This window comes from Ambystoma mexicanum, chromosome 7q, assembly GCF_040938575.1.
Source record: "Ambystoma mexicanum isolate Mex_15411 chromosome 7q, UKY_AmexF1_1, whole genome shotgun sequence".
Taxonomy (NCBI): Eukaryota; Metazoa; Chordata; class Amphibia; order Caudata; family Ambystomatidae; genus Ambystoma; species Ambystoma mexicanum.
Window position 1 is genome coordinate 1,087,064,767 of NC_090941.1, and position 14,004 is coordinate 1,087,078,770.

The 14,004-nt window shown below is 55.0% G+C and overlaps 5 non-coding genes across 5 annotated transcripts; all 5 read right to left on the reverse strand.

Moving 5' to 3' along the window:
• Positions 1 to 1,183: 1,183 nt before the first annotated feature.
• Positions 1,184 to 1,302, reverse strand: LOC138529099 (5S ribosomal RNA). Its single transcript, XR_011284450.1, has one exon. It is a non-coding gene; the product is annotated as a 5S ribosomal RNA (ribosomal RNA).
• Positions 1,303 to 3,771: 2,469 nt separating this feature from the next.
• On the reverse strand, positions 3,772 to 3,890 carry LOC138529079 (5S ribosomal RNA). The gene has a single exon (XR_011284431.1). It is a non-coding gene; the product is annotated as a 5S ribosomal RNA (ribosomal RNA).
• A 2,469-nt stretch (positions 3,891 to 6,359) lies between these two features.
• LOC138529100 (5S ribosomal RNA) lies at positions 6,360 to 6,478 on the reverse strand. Its single transcript, XR_011284451.1, has one exon. It is a non-coding gene; the product is annotated as a 5S ribosomal RNA (ribosomal RNA).
• Positions 6,479 to 8,947: 2,469 nt separating this feature from the next.
• Positions 8,948 to 9,066, reverse strand: LOC138529080 (5S ribosomal RNA). The gene has a single exon (XR_011284432.1). It is a non-coding gene; the product is annotated as a 5S ribosomal RNA (ribosomal RNA).
• Positions 9,067 to 11,535: 2,469 nt separating this feature from the next.
• Positions 11,536 to 11,654, reverse strand: LOC138529081 (5S ribosomal RNA). Its single transcript, XR_011284433.1, has one exon. It is a non-coding gene; the product is annotated as a 5S ribosomal RNA (ribosomal RNA).
• Positions 11,655 to 14,004: the final 2,350 nt, after the last annotated feature.

Below are 14,004 nucleotides of genomic sequence, written 5' to 3' on the forward strand. Positions count from 1 at the left end.
AAGAAATAAACACACACACAATTTTCCTGCTGCGGTCTCCTCGACTCTTTGGAAGGCAGAGGGCGATGTTGGTTGAAGCCCTTACCTTCTCTGGCTGGCGGCCTACAAGACCAGGAAAGAAGCAGGCCCAGTAACAGCAGCTGAGGCCCCCAGCCCAGCCACGCCTAGGCAGGCATCAGCGGAAGGCTGACTCTCTACCCCAGTGCTGCTCCAAGTTGGTTTGGCAAAAGTTTGCAAAGAAGCTGCCCGTAAATTCACCTCAAGCCACACTAGCACTCACCCAGGCGTCAGTTCCTTACAAAAATAGAAAGAATCTCTAAAAAAGAAGAAATAAACACACACACAATTTTCCTGCTTCTATCCCCTCGACTCCTTGGAAGGCGGAGGGCAACCTTCGCCGCTGGTGGCCTTCACATGCAGGAAAGAAGCACACCCAGGAACAGCAGCTGAGGCTCCCAGCCCAGGCAGGCTTCAGCTGAAGGCCGACTTGGGAAGCACTGAGGCCAGACCCTGGGCTCCTGGGTCCCTCGGTTGAAGGCTCGAGGCCAGACCCCTTGGCTCCTGTGTCCCTTGGCTGAAGGCTCGACCAGTGCTCGACCAGGCTCGATCAGGCGAGATATTAGGTAGCATGGGGCCCAGCTGGGACTTCTAGGAAGCTTAGGGTGACGGCCGCTTCTGCCCCATCATCCAGAGGCCTGGCTATGGAGAGGCATGATGTGGCCTCCCTCCCTTCCTGCCTCTTGTAGGCACTTCTCCCCCGTGAGCACTTCCCGCTCCAAGTGTCCCCTTGTCTCCCAGGGTGCACTCTTCCTCTAGAGCCCACATATGCAGATGAGGCCCATCCACTTGCCTCCCCTAGCTGTAGGGGGCCTTGCGCGTCCACTGGAGAGAAAACGGGGAGACGCTGGAGGTGCTTTGCCAGGGACACGAGTGGCCCTTTCTGGCTGCATCCACCCACCCGAGGCGGCGAGCTGCTGCCCTGGCTTCAGTCTCCTGCTGCTCCAAGTTAGTTTGGCGACAACGTGTCCGCCTCTGACGGGGCTCTGCATTGGAGCGAGGGCTGCTGTCTGCCCCTGTGCCTTTTTCACGCGCCGTGTTTGTTAAAATTAAAAGCGGAATGGAGGAAAAATGTAGTTCAAGACGGGGAAGACGAACGCCGCCTATCGGGCACAGAGTAGCAAAATGCCTACAGCACCTGGTATTCCGAGGCGGTCTCCCATCCAAGTACTAACCAGGCCCGACCCTGCTTAGCTTCCGAGATCGGACGAGATCGGGCGCATTCAGGGTGGTATGGCCGTAGGCGAAGAGTGCGCCGATTCCGAGCCTCTTGTGCTGTGTCGGCTCCTCCGACGTCCACTGCCCTCTTGCAAGGCTGAACGCTGTCCTCTGCAGTGTGCTTCTGCCCTTCTTTTTGCCTCAAGCTCAGGAGCCACAGCTGCCAGCTTGGAAAAGCAACGAGCGGCTCCATGCACCCACTTTTGAAATACCCACTTGCCTACTCATGTTTGCAAAGAAAGTGTCTGTAAATTCAGGCCAAGCCACACTTGCACTCACTCACCCAAGCATCCGTTCCTTACAAAACTTTAAAAAAAAACTCGGAAAGAAAGATGGAAATAAACACACACACAATTTTCCTGCTGGGGTCTCCTCGACTCTTTGGAAGGCAGAGGGCGATGTTGGTTGAGGCCTTACCTTCTCGGGCTGGCGGCCTACAAGTCCAGGAAAGAAGCAGGCCCAGTAACAGCAGCTGAGGCCCCCAGCCCAGCCCAGCCCAGGCAGGCATCAGCTTAAGGCTGACTCTCTACCCCACTGCTGCCCCAAATTGGTTTGGCAAAAGTTTGCAAAGAAGATGCCTGTAAATTTAACTCACGCCACACTAGCACTCACCCAGGCGTCGGTTCCTTACAAAAATAGAAAGCACCTCTAAAAAAGAAGAAATAAACACACACACAATTTTCCTGCTGGGGTCTCCTCGACTCTTTGAAAGGCAGAGGGCGATGTTGGTTGAGGCCCTTACCTTCTCCGGCTGGTGGCCTACAAGTCCAGGAAAGAAGCATGCCCAGTAACAGCAGCTGAGGCCCCCAGACCAGCCCAGCCCAGCCCAGGCAGCCATCAGCTGAAGGCTGACTCTCTACCCCAGTGCTGGTCCAAGTTGGTTTGGCAAAATTTTGCAAAGAAGATGCCTGTAAATGTAACTCACGCCACACTAGCACTCACCCAGGCGTCGGTTCCTTACAAAAATAGAAAGCACCTCTAAAAAAAGAAGAAATAAACACACACACAATTTTCCTGCTGCGGTCTCCTCGACTCTTTGGAAGGCAGAGGGCGATGTTGGTTGAAGCCCTTACCTTCTCTGGCTGGCGGCCTACAAGACCAGGAAAGAAGCAGGCCCAGTAACAGCAGCTGAGGCCCCCAGCCCAGCCACGCCTAGGCAGGCATCAGCTTAAGGCTGACTCTCTACCCCACTGCTGCCCCAAATTGGTTTGGCAAAAGTTTGCAAAGAAGATGCCTGTAAATTTAACTCACGCCACACTAGCACTCACCCAGGCGTCGGTTCCTTACAAAAATAGAAAGCACCTCTAAAAAAGAAGAAATAAACACACACACAATTTTCCTGCTGCGGTCTCCTCGACTCTTTGGAAGGCAGAGGGCGATGTTGGTTGAAGCCCTTACCTTCTCTGGCTGGCGGCCTACAAGACCAGGAAAGAAGCAGGCCCAGTAACAGCAGCTGAGGCCCCCAGCCCAGCCACGCCTAGGCAGGCATCAGCGGAAGGCTGACTCTCTACCCCAGTGCTGCTCCAAGTTGGTTTGGCAAAAGTTTGCAAAGAAGCTGCCCGTAAATTCACCTCAAGCCACACTAGCACTCACCCAGGCGTCAGTTCCTTACAAAAATAGAAAGAATCTCTAAAAAAGAAGAAATAAACACACACACAATTTTCCTGCTTCTATCCCCTCGACTCCTTGGAAGGCGGAGGGCAACCTTCGCCGCTGGTGGCCTTCACATGCAGGAAAGAAGCACACCCAGGAACAGCAGCTGAGGCTCCCAGCCCAGGCAGGCTTCAGCTGAAGGCCGACTTGGGAAGCACTGAGGCCAGACCCTGGGCTCCTGGGTCCCTCGGTTGAAGGCTCGAGGCCAGACCCCTTGGCTCCTGTGTCCCTTGGCTGAAGGCTCGACCAGTGCTCGACCAGGCTCGACCAGGCGAGATATTAGGTAGCATGGGGCCCAGCTGGGACTTCTAGGAAGCTTAGGGTGACGGCCGCTTCTGCCCCATCATCCAGAGGCCTGGCTATGGAGAGGCATGATGTGGCCTCCCTCCCTTCCTGCCTCTTGTAGGCACTTCTCCCCCGTGAGCACTTCCCGCTCCAAGTGTCCCCTTGTCTCCCAGGGTGCACTCTTCCTCTAGAGCCCACATATGCAGATGAGGCCCATCCACTTGCCTCCCCTAGCTGTAGGGGGCCTTGCGCGTCCACTGGAGAGAAAACGGGGAGACGCTGGAGGTGCTTTGCCAGGGACACGAGTGGCCCTTTCTGGCTGCATCCACCCACCCGAGGCGGCGAGCTGCTGCCCTGGCTTCAGTCTCCTGCTGCTCCAAGTTAGTTTGGCGACAACGTGTCCGCCTCTGACGGGGCTCTGCATTGGAGCGAGGGCTGCTGTCTGCCCCTGTGCCTTTTTCACGCGCCGTGTTTGTTAAAATTAAAAGCGGAATGGAGGAAAAATGTAGTTCAAGACGGGGAAGACGAACGCCGCCTATCGGGCACAGAGTAGCAAAATGCCTACAGCACCTGGTATTCCCAGGCGGTCTCCCATCCAAGTACTAACCAGGCCCGACCCTGCTTAGCTTCCGAGATCGGACGAGATCGGGCGCATTCAGGGTGGTATGGCCGTAGGCGAAGAGTGCGCCGATTCCGAGCCTCTTGTGCTGTGTCGGCTCCTCCGACGTCCACTGCCCTCTTGCAAGGCTGAACGCTGTCCTCTGCAGTGTGCTTCTGCCCTTCTTTTTGCCTCAAGCTCAGGAGCCACAGCTGCCAGCTTGGAAAAGCAACGAGCGGCTCCATGCACCCACTTTTGAAATACCCACTTGCCTACTCATGTTTGCAAAGAAAGTGTCTGTAAATTCAGGCCAAGCCACACTTGCACTCACTCACCCAAGCATCCGTTCCTTACAAAACTTTAAAAAAAAACTCGGAAAGAAAGATGGAAATAAACACACACACAATTTTCCTGCTGGGGTCTCCTCGACTCTTTGGAAGGCAGAGGGCGATGTTGGTTGAGGCCTTACCTTCTCGGGCTGGCGGCCTACAAGTCCAGGAAAGAAGCAGGCCCAGTAACAGCAGCTGAGGCCCCCAGCCCAGCCCAGCCCAGGCAGGCATCAGCTTAAGGCTGACTCTCTACCCCACTGCTGCCCCAAATTGGTTTGGCAAAAGTTTGCAAAGAAGATGCCTGTAAATTTAACTCACGCCACACTAGCACTCACCCAGGCGTCGGTTCCTTACAAAAATAGAAAGCACCTCTAAAAAAGAAGAAATAAACACACACACAATTTTCCTGCTGGGGTCTCCTCGACTCTTTGAAAGGCAGAGGGCGATGTTGGTTGAGGCCCTTACCTTCTCCGGCTGGTGGCCTACAAGTCCAGGAAAGAAGCATGCCCAGTAACAGCAGCTGAGGCCCCCAGACCAGCCCAGCCCAGCCCAGGCAGCCATCAGCTGAAGGCTGACTCTCTACCCCAGTGCTGGTCCAAGTTGGTTTGGCAAAATTTTGCAAAGAAGATGCCTGTAAATGTAACTCACGCCACACTAGCACTCACCCAGGCGTCGGTTCCTTACAAAAATAGAAAGCACCTCTAAAAAAAGAAGAAATAAACACACACACAATTTTCCTGCTGCGGTCTCCTCGACTCTTTGGAAGGCAGAGGGCGATGTTGGTTGAAGCCCTTACCTTCTCTGGCTGGCGGCCTACAAGACCAGGAAAGAAGCAGGCCCAGTAACAGCAGCTGAGGCCCCCAGCCCAGCCACGCCTAGGCAGGCATCAGCTTAAGGCTGACTCTCTACCCCACTGCTGCCCCAAATTGGTTTGGCAAAAGTTTGCAAAGAAGATGCCTGTAAATTTAACTCACGCCACACTAGCACTCACCCAGGCGTCGGTTCCTTACAAAAATAGAAAGCACCTCTAAAAAAGAAGAAATAAACACACACACAATTTTCCTGCTGCGGTCTCCTCGACTCTTTGGAAGGCAGAGGGCGATGTTGGTTGAAGCCCTTACCTTCTCTGGCTGGCGGCCTACAAGACCAGGAAAGAAGCAGGCCCAGTAACAGCAGCTGAGGCCCCCAGCCCAGCCACGCCTAGGCAGGCATCAGCGGAAGGCTGACTCTCTACCCCAGTGCTGCTCCAAGTTGGTTTGGCAAAAGTTTGCAAAGAAGCTGCCCGTAAATTCACCTCAAGCCACACTAGCACTCACCCAGGCGTCAGTTCCTTACAAAAATAGAAAGAATCTCTAAAAAAGAAGAAATAAACACACACACAATTTTCCTGCTTCTATCCCCTCGACTCCTTGGAAGGCGGAGGGCAACCTTCGCCGCTGGTGGCCTTCACATGCAGGAAAGAAGCACACCCAGGAACAGCAGCTGAGGCTCCCAGCCCAGGCAGGCTTCAGCTGAAGGCCGACTTGGGAAGCACTGAGGCCAGACCCTGGGCTCCTGGGTCCCTCGGTTGAAGGCTCGAGGCCAGACCCCTTGGCTCCTGTGTCCCTTGGCTGAAGGCTCGACCAGTGCTCGACCAGGCTCGATCAGGCGAGATATTAGGTAGCATGGGGCCCAGCTGGGACTTCTAGGAAGCTTAGGGTGACGGCCGCTTCTGCCCCATCATCCAGAGGCCTGGCTATGGAGAGGCATGATGTGGCCTCCCTCCCTTCCTGCCTCTTGTAGGCACTTCTCCCCCGTGAGCACTTCCCGCTCCAAGTGTCCCCTTGTCTCCCAGGGTGCACTCTTCCTCTAGAGCCCACATATGCAGATGAGGCCCATCCACTTGCCTCCCCTAGCTGTAGGGGGCCTTGCGCGTCCACTGGAGAGAAAACGGGGAGACGCTGGAGGTGCTTTGCCAGGGACACGAGTGGCCCTTTCTGGCTGCATCCACCCACCCGAGGCGGCGAGCTGCTGCCCTGGCTTCAGTCTCCTGCTGCTCCAAGTTAGTTTGGCGACAACGTGTCCGCCTCTGACGGGGCTCTGCATTGGAGCGAGGGCTGCTGTCTGCCCCTGTGCCTTTTTCACGCGCCGTGTTTGTTAAAATTAAAAGCGGAATGGAGGAAAAATGTAGTTCAAGACGGGGAAGACGAACGCCGCCTATCGGGCACAGAGTAGCAAAATGCCTACAGCACCTGGTATTCCGAGGCGGTCTCCCATCCAAGTACTAACCAGGCCCGACCCTGCTTAGCTTCCGAGATCGGACGAGATCGGGCGCATTCAGGGTGGTATGGCCGTAGGCGAAGAGTGCGCCGATTCCGAGCCTCTTGTGCTGTGTCGGCTCCTCCGACGTCCACTGCCCTCTTGCAAGGCTGAACGCTGTCCTCTGCAGTGTGCTTCTGCCCTTCTTTTTGCCTCAAGCTCAGGAGCCACAGCTGCCAGCTTGGAAAAGCAACGAGCGGCTCCATGCACCCACTTTTGAAATACCCACTTGCCTACTCATGTTTGCAAAGAAAGTGTCTGTAAATTCAGGCCAAGCCACACTTGCACTCACTCACCCAAGCATCCGTTCCTTACAAAACTTTAAAAAAAAACTCGGAAAGAAAGATGGAAATAAACACACACACAATTTTCCTGCTGGGGTCTCCTCGACTCTTTGGAAGGCAGAGGGCGATGTTGGTTGAGGCCTTACCTTCTCGGGCTGGCGGCCTACAAGTCCAGGAAAGAAGCAGGCCCAGTAACAGCAGCTGAGGCCCCCAGCCCAGCCCAGCCCAGGCAGGCATCAGCTTAAGGCTGACTCTCTACCCCACTGCTGCCCCAAATTGGTTTGGCAAAAGTTTGCAAAGAAGATGCCTGTAAATTTAACTCACGCCACACTAGCACTCACCCAGGCGTCGGTTCCTTACAAAAATAGAAAGCACCTCTAAAAAAGAAGAAATAAACACACACACAATTTTCCTGCTGGGGTCTCCTCGACTCTTTGAAAGGCAGAGGGCGATGTTGGTTGAGGCCCTTACCTTCTCCGGCTGGTGGCCTACAAGTCCAGGAAAGAAGCATGCCCAGTAACAGCAGCTGAGGCCCCCAGACCAGCCCAGCCCAGCCCAGGCAGCCATCAGCTGAAGGCTGACTCTCTACCCCAGTGCTGGTCCAAGTTGGTTTGGCAAAATTTTGCAAAGAAGATGCCTGTAAATGTAACTCACGCCACACTAGCACTCACCCAGGCGTCGGTTCCTTACAAAAATAGAAAGCACCTCTAAAAAAAGAAGAAATAAACACACACACAATTTTCCTGCTGCGGTCTCCTCGACTCTTTGGAAGGCAGAGGGCGATGTTGGTTGAAGCCCTTACCTTCTCTGGCTGGCGGCCTACAAGACCAGGAAAGAAGCAGGCCCAGTAACAGCAGCTGAGGCCCCCAGCCCAGCCACGCCTAGGCAGGCATCAGCTTAAGGCTGACTCTCTACCCCACTGCTGCCCCAAATTGGTTTGGCAAAAGTTTGCAAAGAAGATGCCTGTAAATTTAACTCACGCCACACTAGCACTCACCCAGGCGTCGGTTCCTTACAAAAATAGAAAGCACCTCTAAAAAAGAAGAAATAAACACACACACAATTTTCCTGCTGCGGTCTCCTCGACTCTTTGGAAGGCAGAGGGCGATGTTGGTTGAAGCCCTTACCTTCTCTGGCTGGCGGCCTACAAGACCAGGAAAGAAGCAGGCCCAGTAACAGCAGCTGAGGCCCCCAGCCCAGCCACGCCTAGGCAGGCATCAGCGGAAGGCTGACTCTCTACCCCAGTGCTGCTCCAAGTTGGTTTGGCAAAAGTTTGCAAAGAAGCTGCCCGTAAATTCACCTCAAGCCACACTAGCACTCACCCAGGCGTCAGTTCCTTACAAAAATAGAAAGAATCTCTAAAAAAGAAGAAATAAACACACACACAATTTTCCTGCTTCTATCCCCTCGACTCCTTGGAAGGCGGAGGGCAACCTTCGCCGCTGGTGGCCTTCACATGCAGGAAAGAAGCACACCCAGGAACAGCAGCTGAGGCTCCCAGCCCAGGCAGGCTTCAGCTGAAGGCCGACTTGGGAAGCACTGAGGCCAGACCCTGGGCTCCTGGGTCCCTCGGTTGAAGGCTCGAGGCCAGACCCCTTGGCTCCTGTGTCGCTTGGCTGAAGGCTCGACCAGTGCTCGACCAGGCTCGATCAGGCGAGATATTAGGTAGCATGGGGCCCAGCTGGGACTTCTAGGAAGCTTAGGGTGACGGCCGCTTCTGCCCCATCATCCAGAGGCCTGGCTATGGAGAGGCATGATGTGGCCTCCCTCCCTTCCTGCCTCTTGTAGGCACTTCTCCCCCGTGAGCACTTCCCGCTCCAAGTGTCCCCTTGTCTCCCAGGGTGCACTCTTCCTCTAGAGCCCACATATGCAGATGAGGCCCATCCACTTGCCTCCCCTAGCTGTAGGGGGCCTTGCGCGTCCACTGGAGAGAAAACGGGGAGACGCTGGAGGTGCTTTGCCAGGGACACGAGTGGCCCTTTCTGGCTGCATCCACCCACCCGAGGCGGCGAGCTGCTGCCCTGGCTTCAGTCTCCTGCTGCTCCAAGTTAGTTTGGCGACAACGTGTCCGCCTCTGACGGGGCTCTGCATTGGAGCGAGGGCTGCTGTCTGCCCCTGTGCCTTTTTCACGCGCCGTGTTTGTTAAAATTAAAAGCGGAATGGAGGAAAAATGTAGTTCAAGACGGGGAAGACGAACGCCGCCTATCGGGCACAGAGTAGCAAAATGCCTACAGCACCTGGTATTCCCAGGCGGTCTCCCATCCAAGTACTAACCAGGCCCGACCCTGCTTAGCTTCCGAGATCGGACGAGATCGGGCGCATTCAGGGTGGTATGGCCGTAGGCGAAGAGTGCGCCGATTCCGAGCCTCTTGTGCTGTGTCGGCTCCTCCGACGTCCACTGCCCTCTTGCAAGGCTGAACGCTGTCCTCTGCAGTGTGCTTCTGCCCTTCTTTTTGCCTCAAGCTCAGGAGCCACAGCTGCCAGCTTGGAAAAGCAACGAGCGGCTCCATGCACCCACTTTTGAAATACCCACTTGCCTACTCATGTTTGCAAAGAAAGTGTCTGTAAATTCAGGCCAAGCCACACTTGCACTCACTCACCCAAGCATCCGTTCCTTACAAAACTTTAAAAAAAAACTCGGAAAGAAAGATGGAAATAAACACACACACAATTTTCCTGCTGGGGTCTCCTCGACTCTTTGGAAGGCAGAGGGCGATGTTGGTTGAGGCCTTACCTTCTCGGGCTGGCGGCCTACAAGTCCAGGAAAGAAGCAGGCCCAGTAACAGCAGCTGAGGCCCCCAGCCCAGCCCAGCCCAGGCAGGCATCAGCTTAAGGCTGACTCTCTACCCCACTGCTGCCCCAAATTGGTTTGGCAAAAGTTTGCAAAGAAGATGCCTGTAAATTTAACTCACGCCACACTAGCACTCACCCAGGCGTCGGTTCCTTACAAAAATAGAAAGCACCTCTAAAAAAGAAGAAATAAACACACACACAATTTTCCTGCTGGGGTCTCCTCGACTCTTTGAAAGGCAGAGGGCGATGTTGGTTGAGGCCCTTACCTTCTCCGGCTGGTGGCCTACAAGTCCAGGAAAGAAGCATGCCCAGTAACAGCAGCTGAGGCCCCCAGACCAGCCCAGCCCAGCCCAGGCAGCCATCAGCTGAAGGCTGACTCTCTACCCCAGTGCTGGTCCAAGTTGGTTTGGCAAAATTTTGCAAAGAAGATGCCTGTAAATGTAACTCACGCCACACTAGCACTCACCCAGGCGTCGGTTCCTTACAAAAATAGAAAGCACCTCTAAAAAAAGAAGAAATAAACACACACACAATTTTCCTGCTGCGGTCTCCTCGACTCTTTGGAAGGCAGAGGGCGATGTTGGTTGAAGCCCTTACCTTCTCTGGCTGGCGGCCTACAAGACCAGGAAAGAAGCAGGCCCAGTAACAGCAGCTGAGGCCCCCAGCCCAGCCACGCCTAGGCAGGCATCAGCTTAAGGCTGACTCTCTACCCCACTGCTGCCCCAAATTGGTTTGGCAAAAGTTTGCAAAGAAGATGCCTGTAAATTTAACTCACGCCACACTAGCACTCACCCAGGCGTCGGTTCCTTACAAAAATAGAAAGCACCTCTAAAAAAGAAGAAATAAACACACACACAATTTTCCTGCTGCGGTCTCCTCGACTCTTTGGAAGGCAGAGGGCGATGTTGGTTGAAGCCCTTACCTTCTCTGGCTGGCGGCCTACAAGACCAGGAAAGAAGCAGGCCCAGTAACAGCAGCTGAGGCCCCCAGCCCAGCCACGCCTAGGCAGGCATCAGCGGAAGGCTGACTCTCTACCCCAGTGCTGCTCCAAGTTGGTTTGGCAAAAGTTTGCAAAGAAGCTGCCCGTAAATTCACCTCAAGCCACACTAGCACTCACCCAGGCGTCAGTTCCTTACAAAAATAGAAAGAATCTCTAAAAAAGAAGAAATAAACACACACACAATTTTCCTGCTTCTATCCCCTCGACTCCTTGGAAGGCGGAGGGCAACCTTCGCCGCTGGTGGCCTTCACATGCAGGAAAGAAGCACACCCAGGAACAGCAGCTGAGGCTCCCAGCCCAGGCAGGCTTCAGCTGAAGGCCGACTTGGGAAGCACTGAGGCCAGACCCTGGGCTCCTGGGTCCCTCGGTTGAAGGCTCGAGGCCAGACCCCTTGGCTCCTGTGTCCCTTGGCTGAAGGCTCGACCAGTGCTCGACCAGGCTCGATCAGGCGAGATATTAGGTAGCATGGGGCCCAGCTGGGACTTCTAGGAAGCTTAGGGTGACGGCCGCTTCTGCCCCATCATCCAGAGGCCTGGCTATGGAGAGGCATGATGTGGCCTCCCTCCCTTCCTGCCTCTTGTAGGCACTTCTCCCCCGTGAGCACTTCCCGCTCCAAGTGTCCCCTTGTCTCCCAGGGTGCACTCTTCCTCTAGAGCCCACATATGCAGATGAGGCCCATCCACTTGCCTCCCCTAGCTGTAGGGGGCCTTGCGCGTCCACTGGAGAGAAAACGGGGAGACGCTGGAGGTGCTTTGCCAGGGACACGAGTGGCCCTTTCTGGCTGCATCCACCCACCCGAGGCGGCGAGCTGCTGCCCTGGCTTCAGTCTCCTGCTGCTCCAAGTTAGTTTGGCGACAACGTGTCCGCCTCTGACGGGGCTCTGCATTGGAGCGAGGGCTGCTGTCTGCCCCTGTGCCTTTTTCACGCGCCGTGTTTGTTAAAATTAAAAGCGGAATGGAGGAAAAATGTAGTTCAAGACGGGGAAGACGAACGCCGCCTATCGGGCACAGAGTAGCAAAATGCCTACAGCACCTGGTATTCCCAGGCGGTCTCCCATCCAAGTACTAACCAGGCCCGACCCTGCTTAGCTTCCGAGATCGGACGAGATCGGGCGCATTCAGGGTGGTATGGCCGTAGGCGAAGAGTGCGCCGATTCCGAGCCTCTTGTGCTGTGTCGGCTCCTCCGACGTCCACTGCCCTCTTGCAAGGCTGAACGCTGTCCTCTGCAGTGTGCTTCTGCCCTTCTTTTTGCCTCAAGCTCAGGAGCCACAGCTGCCAGCTTGGAAAAGCAACGAGCGGCTCCATGCACCCACTTTTGAAATACCCACTTGCCTACTCATGTTTGCAAAGAAAGTGTCTGTAAATTCAGGCCAAGCCACACTTGCACTCACTCACCCAAGCATCCGTTCCTTACAAAACTTTAAAAAAAAACTCGGAAAGAAAGATGGAAATAAACACACACACAATTTTCCTGCTGGGGTCTCCTCGACTCTTTGGAAGGCAGAGGGCGATGTTGGTTGAGGCCTTACCTTCTCGGGCTGGCGGCCTACAAGTCCAGGAAAGAAGCAGGCCCAGTAACAGCAGCTGAGGCCCCCAGCCCAGCCCAGCCCAGGCAGGCATCAGCTTAAGGCTGACTCTCTACCCCACTGCTGCCCCAAATTGGTTTGGCAAAAGTTTGCAAAGAAGATGCCTGTAAATTTAACTCACGCCACACTAGCACTCACCCAGGCGTCGGTTCCTTACAAAAATAGAAAGCACCTCTAAAAAAGAAGAAATAAACACACACACAATTTTCCTGCTGGGGTCTCCTCGACTCTTTGAAAGGCAGAGGGCGATGTTGGTTGAGGCCCTTACCTTCTCCGGCTGGTGGCCTACAAGTCCAGGAAAGAAGCATGCCCAGTAACAGCAGCTGAGGCCCCCAGACCAGCCCAGCCCAGCCCAGGCAGCCATCAGCTGAAGGCTGACTCTCTACCCCAGTGCTGGTCCAAGTTGGTTTGGCAAAATTTTGCAAAGAAGATGCCTGTAAATGTAACTCACGCCACACTAGCACTCACCCAGGCGTCGGTTCCTTACAAAAATAGAAAGCACCTCTAAAAAAAGAAGAAATAAACACACACACAATTTTCCTGCTGCGGTCTCCTCGACTCTTTGGAAGGCAGAGGGCGATGTTGGTTGAAGCCCTTACCTTCTCTGGCTGGCGGCCTACAAGACCAGGAAAGAAGCAGGCCCAGTAACAGCAGCTGAGGCCCCCAGCCCAGCCACGCCTAGGCAGGCATCAGCTTAAGGCTGACTCTCTACCCCACTGCTGCCCCAAATTGGTTTGGCAAAAGTTTGCAAAGAAGATGCCTGTAAATTTAACTCACGCCACACTAGCACTCACCCAGGCGTCGGTTCCTTACAAAAATAGAAAGCACCTCTAAAAAAGAAGAAATAAACACACACACAATTTTCCTGCTGCGGTCTCCTCGACTCTTTGGAAGGCAGAGGGCGATGTTGGTTGAAGCCCTTACCTTCTCTGGCTGGCGGCCTACAAGACCAGGAAAGAAGCAGGCCCAGTAACAGCAGCTGAGGCCCCCAGCCCAGCCACGCCTAGGCAGGCATCAGCGGAAGGCTGACTCTCTACCCCAGTGCTGCTCCAAGTTGGTTTGGCAAAAGTTTGCAAAGAAGCTGCCCGTAAATTCACCTCAAGCCACACTAGCACTCACCCAGGCGTCAGTTCCTTACAAAAATAGAAAGAATCTCTAAAAAAGAAGAAATAAACACACACACAATTTTCCTGCTTCTATCCCCTCGACTCCTTGGAAGGCGGAGGGCAACCTTCGCCGCTGGTGGCCTTCACATGCAGGAAAGAAGCACACCCAGGAACAGCAGCTGAGGCTCCCAGCCCAGGCAGGCTTCAGCTGAAGGCCGACTTGGGAAGCACTGAGGCCAGACCCTGGGCTCCTGGGTCCCTCGGTTGAAGGCTCGAGGCCAGACCCCTTGGCTCCTGTGTCCCTTGGCTGAAGGCTCGACCAGTGCTCGACCAGGCTCGATCAGGCGAGATATTAGGTAGCATGGGGCCCAGCTGGGACTTCTAGGAAGCTTAGGGTGACGGCCGCTTCTGCCCCATCATCCAGAGGCCTGGCTATGGAGAGGCATGATGTGGCCTCCCTCCCTTCCTGCCTCTTGTAGGCACTTCTCCCCCGTGAGCACTTCCCGCTCCAAGTGTCCCCTTGTCTCCCAGGGTGCACTCTTCCTCTAGAGCCCACATATGCAGATGAGGCCCATCCACTTGCCTCCCCTAGCTGTAGGGGGCCTTGCGCGTCCACTGGAGAGAAAACGGGGAGACGCTGGAGGTGCTTTGCCAGGGACACGAGTGGCCCTTTCTGGCTGCATCCACCCACCCGAGGCGGCGAGCTGCTGCCCTGGCTTCAGTCTCCTGCTGCTCCAAGTTAGTTTGGCGACAACGTGTCCGCCTCTGACGGGGCTCTGCATTGGAGCGAGGGCTGC